A 6,000-nucleotide genomic window follows, 5' to 3' on the forward strand; every position below is an offset into this window, starting at 1 on the left:
AAGATCGTATAAGAGATGCAGATGTTATCGAGCTAGACCTTGGTACGCCTGATGATTTGCGGCCAATCAAATTAGGTTCTATGCTTAGCACAGTAGAAAGGGAGGACTATGTGGCCCTGATCTAGGAATTCCGTGATATCTTTGCCTGGAGTTATGATGAGTTGAGAGGCATTCCTCCTAGTCTTGCTGTCCATACAATCCCGTTGAAAGAGGACAGTCGTCCTGTACGACAGAAAGTAAGGCGTATGCCTTTCGAACTGAGGGACGGGCTGTTTGAAGAGTTACAGAAGCTTCGAAAAGCGGGTTTGATTTTTCCTATGCAACACACGGAATGGTGTTCGCCAGTTGTGATCAGAAAGAAGAATAATAATCAAATTCGATTATGTGTATACTTTAGGGAACTGAATAAGCAGACAGTTAAGACTACTACCCTTTGCCATTTATTGACCAGATTTTGGATCAATTAGCGGGTAGGGAGATATATTCGTTTATGGATTGCTTTGCAGGATACAACCAAATGGCAATTGCAGAAGAGGACAAGTGGAAAACAACTTTTATTACTGTATTTGGTACTTTTGCGTACCATGTGATGGCCTTTGGTTTATGCAATGCCCCTGGTTCGTGGCAACGAACAGCAGATAAGATATTCGGTGACATATCCCCTGAAGAGTTGAAGGTGTTTATTGATGACTTAGGGGCCGCCACCGTGAGAGGAAGGCAGTTGATCATTTTAAGAAAATGCTTCGAGCGCTGTAGACAATTTTGCATCGCCCTAAACCCACGGAAGTGTGTTTTTGGAGTACCTTATGGGCTATTGCTGGGTCATGTGGTCAGTTCGGTAGGAATTGCGACAGACCCCGAGAAGGTTAAAGTTATAGTTGCCATGGGTCCACCATGCACTCCGAAAGAAGTTCATAGCTTTCTGTCTTCGGTTGGTTACTACCGTAGATTCATCAATGCCTTAGCAGAAAAAACGTTGCCGCTTACAAATTTATTGTCCTTTAGTTGTTCGTTTGTATGGGGTGACCCTTGTAAGGTAGCATTCGAGGATGTGAAACAAGAGCTAGCAAGAGAGCCCATTTTAAAAGCACCTAAAAGAGGTGAGGTGTTCTATATATTTTCGGCAGCCACCATGTATAGTATCAGCTGCTGTTTAGCCCAAATTTGGGAAGAGAAGTGGTACCACCCGATTGCTTTTGCTAGGCGAAAGCTGGGGGTATCCAAAATCAACTATACCTACATGGAGAAGTTGTGTCTAGCGATGGTCTTTGGGACCAAGAAATTCAGGCATTACATTCTCTATGAGAAAGTCGTGCTTTATACGAAGGCGGAGGGACTTCGATTATTGATGAATAAGCTACAGCCGCCTGATCGTCTAGCAAAGTGGTTGATCACTTTGCAGGAATTTGATTATGAAATCAGGAGTAAGCCACCAAGGTTGCAAGGCATCGTGGAATGTCTAGTGGACTTTGGGGAGCTGAAAGAATCTGTGGCTGAAGGTAGTGACATGGAGTTGTTATTTAAAATAGATACGGCATCTATTCCCTCCTGGTATGCTGCAATAACGCATTATTTATCGACGGGAGAGGCGGGATCCAAATTATCTAAAGCTGAGAGAAGGAAAATTAAGCAGCAAGCGTTAAAGTTTGCCTTGATCGCAGGTACATTATATCGGCAAGGGGTTGATGACATCTATCGCAGGTGTGTGATGCCTGACGAGGTCCCATTCATTTTGGAAGAGTGCCATGATTCTGCTTGTGATGGCCATTTTGCTAGACGGCTTACAGCAAAAAAGGCTTTAAGAGCAGGTTATTGGTGGCCTGCCATCTTCCAGGCGGTAATTCAATATTTTCAAAGGAAATTTGAGATTTCATGGCTTTTGATTGATAAAATGTTGTTCACGTGGGCTAAAAATTGTTTATGTTGCTGTTTTCCATGAGTACTTGTTGATCATAATCAGAAAATCAGAAAAATATGCATCTTGTGACTCAAAATAATACACTATAACACGTAAAATATGGAAAATCAAGGGAAAATGATGTTTTTGGGCATAAAAAAAAACAAATGAGTAGGAACACCAACTAAATTTTCAATTTTGCTGCAAGAAGGAACTAAGGGCCACAGCCCATAACCTATTTTGAATTTTCAGCAATTAAATAATGCAAAAAATAAGGGAAAATACAAGGAAAATAGAGAAAAACCATTAAAAATAGGAAAAAAATACATTTTGGGTGCGGAAAATTAATGAAAATTAAGAACAATGTTCGTGAATGTTTGTGGGGACTGAAGCATGAGTATTTGCCTTAGTTCAACCCCACCTTCTTGTTCTAGTGTGTTTTTCTCGCTTTCTACACATAAAATGATGGCAAAATGCCCTATAAATCTATACAACAATGCAACATTTGATCGATGGGAGGGTAGAGTGGTTAGAATATGTCTAAATGTGGAGTAACATGATGAAAAGATTGTTGTTTTGTTTGCATGCCATATAGGTCGGTGAATAATTATAAAATAAGAGCCTAGTAGCACGAGGGTTTCCTTGGTGCTAGGTTTGTGTAGCGCCGCATAAGAACGGTAGTTGAAAATCATTGAAAAGATGTTTTCCATATGTGCACAATATTGATTTCATAACTATTTGAGCACTTAGCATCCACAATATGCATAAATCATGGAAATATTTAAAGGTATCAGAAATCCTGGATGCACAGCAATTGTTTTCATTAGGACTTTGACCCACGTTGAGTGAGAGACAGGACACCCTAAGCCATAGGCTAGTCGTGGGGTCTAGGGGAAAGAGAAGTAAGGACAATGGTACATTCCTGTATACGATTAAATGGTACCTTGAGTGGATTTTGTGCGACATGTTTATATGTTGAGCGACGCATCGAGGGGCCAATCCCCAAGGTGTAGGAGAGTCGCAGAGGGGTGGCGGCATTCAGCTATTGGAGGACCCCCTATGTCTGTGCTTCGTGCCATTGGGCAATGTGTAAGGGACTCCCTCTAAGGAGTAGTGGGTGAGAGAAGAGTGGACTACAAACGATGTGATACAAACGCAAGATGTCTAGGAAGGCAATGTATGTGTCATCAACGCTCCTGGCCGCGAGGCCATGGGGTTGTTGAGCGCGTGAGATAGAGGTCCGGCTAGTGCATGAGCCAGTGCCGGACCGTTTTTAGGTCCATCAGGGGGAGAGAATGTAATATTTTCACACAAAATATTAATGGTTTTAGACCCGGCACACCCCACGCAAGAGCAATTTCAAGTGACCCCCCCACGACAAAAAGACCCTTGGGTAAGTGCTTACTCCACGTGCATCAGCGAACTCTAGCCGCCTGGAGCACAAGAACCGTGGCTTGAAGACTGCAAGCCCACATGGGAACACCCTTCACAGGAAAAAAGGGGGATAATGGTTAAATTTTGGCAATTTTTTTTATAATAACCCCCTCCCCCCAGCTGATGCATGGCAGGGAGAGCGAGTGTGAGAGGACCTTGAGTGGTGGAGAGAATGGGGGAGGGAGGAGGCATGTAGCTAGCCATGTGTGTGGCTATCTCCTCCCACCTTCATTCTATATGACCCCCCCCTCAAGCTTAGGAGAGGTGAAAATCGTGGAGACGTGCTACTACAGGAGAGGAGAAAGATGTCTTGCTACCTACCGCTGCCCTGAGGGAGCCGTCGCTAGCTGCACGCTGCCTGGCCATTGCCATTGCCTTTAGCACCACCAACATCATCATCATTATCGTCCTCGTCATCATCTTCTTCCTTTCCAATCATTCTTCCCCCCCCCCCATGTCATTATGTCCTGGACAAAAGCATAGAAGCTTCTAAATAAGGCTTCCATAAGCCTTGTTCTCCCATGTTTCTCCGGTTTCCCTTAAAATTGTATTTGCAAGGGCCATGTCCTACGGGCAAAAGAGAATATCTTGGACAAAGAGGATTCCTTATGCGAAGTGACCCAAAGGAGAGTTGCAGAAATGAAATTACTGCGTCAATGTCTCCTAAGCAGAAGACGCGAGGCGCACATGCGGGAGCTATCACCCCAAGCACGCGAGTGGACAACACCCCGAGTCCTATCGCCCAGGTTCCGTTAAATAGTCCCGAAAGAAAAGAATACATTAAGCATGTTTAAATCTCATAGGCAAGTTTAAACACATTGGGAAATTTATTTACTCGCCAATTTACAAGATTTAGTTGCATGTCGTGCATTTGAAATTGCTTGCACTTCCGTGATCAAGATGAAACTCTAAATGTGTGATGCATAAATTGAAAGACGGAATTGTGCAAAGGCATCTTGTTGCACCTCGCAAGGGATAAGACATATAACTCGTAACGCATTTATGTAATTAAATTCTTAGTTGTGTCTTGCGATTAAGGTAATCATGGGCGGACAATAAATGATGTCCGAATAGTTGCAATGCATGGAAAGGACTTATGTACCTTGCAAATTGCATGCGATGGTAGTTCATTTTGATGTTGGGTTAAGTGCTAAAGGACGGATTAGATCAATAATGGTCTCATGGAATTCGCTCATGCATGGAGTTCTTTTTATCAAAGTTTGAATGCATCTTCATTAAGAATATTAAAGCTTTGATTTCATTGCATCAACAAAGTATAGGGCAAGGAAAAGAATGATCTCTAAGTTGTTGCATAAAAGCCGAAGGTCTATGGGTTGAAGTTGCATACTCACATGGAATGATGCATCTCACTTGGTTTACCTACATCTTTTAGGGGAAAGTACTTGCAAGTTTGGAATGAAGTATTTGCATCTTTAAAAAAATCATCTTAAATTGTGGTTGGTTGGATCTACTAAGTAATTCACGTATAGTTGAATAGCCTACATGAGAATCATAAAGGTATGAGTAGTTAGTGTATGACGATCACCTCTAAGTGCTAGGTAGGGTTAAGTTATGCTAAAATTCTAGCTAGTATCGCACTTCCGTTGCCGAAGTAATATTTTTGATCCCAAAGATCCTACCCACATTCACGAAATGTTAGGGTTATCGTGCAAGATTGATCTAGGGTTCTTACCCTAATGATCGGATGACCAAATGCTAGATTTCCGCAAGGAAATTAGGAACCCAAGGGCCAAAGCGTTATCGACCTAGTAGGGTTAGGGTTGGGTTGGGTCAAGAGGACATCCCAAACCCTACATCTTGACCAAAGGTATTCTTGATGAAGGAATACCGTGTGATGGGTGAAATAATCCCACAATTTAAGCGTGACACCTATGCATTAAGTTGCAACGTCGCATGGTTTTGTGTCTAAATCACAAAATAGGTATCGCTACTCCTTAGAACAAGTTTGGCAAGTTCTAAGTGCAAGTCTAATTTGCAAGAGGATGAGTAGTCAATCTTGCTACATCACCCTTCCTTGGGACTGAATTGCCAAGCTAGGATAATTATGAATTTCCTAGCAAGAAATTGACCAATCAAGTGAGGACAACGGGGTTGTCCAGGATTTATTGACCATAATATATAGAAACCTAAAGTATTGACAAATTGGGTTAATAGGGTATAAACCCGAACCCAAGGATAAAAGGGTAAACAAGCAACTCAGCTTACGAAACCCTTGGGATCTTGCCAAGTCGCGATTGAGATCCCGGATCGAATGCTGGATATATTTGGAAAGAAGGATTTACACCTTAGCAGTTGGTTGTATAAACGACCACTGGAGTGTTTGTGTTTATACACATAGGAGCACTGTTTGTTCTTCTTTGCTCAAGGAACTAATGTTGGAAAATAACTAATGCTTCAGGTTGAAAGCCTGGAGGGAGAGGCAACATCAATTACCCCCGACTGTCTGCTTGACCCTATCCAAGGGGGTTGTTAGCCACGCCAAGTACGTGGACCGAACCCACCGCAAGAGGTCTCTCCGTGGATGCTACTTGGAGCACTAGGACGCTTGGGTGCTAGGGGGGCTCTAACCGTAAATCCCTTGCCTCCAGGTCCTACACAAGAGGTCGACATGACTCAAGATTGGATCTTGAGGCCCGCATACTAGTCAA

This window comes from Lygodium microphyllum, chromosome 7, assembly GCF_053477565.2.
Source record: "Lygodium microphyllum isolate KBCC chromosome 7, Lygodium_microphyllum_v1.1.10, whole genome shotgun sequence".
Classification (NCBI taxonomy): domain Eukaryota; kingdom Viridiplantae; phylum Streptophyta; class Polypodiopsida; order Schizaeales; family Lygodiaceae; genus Lygodium; species Lygodium microphyllum.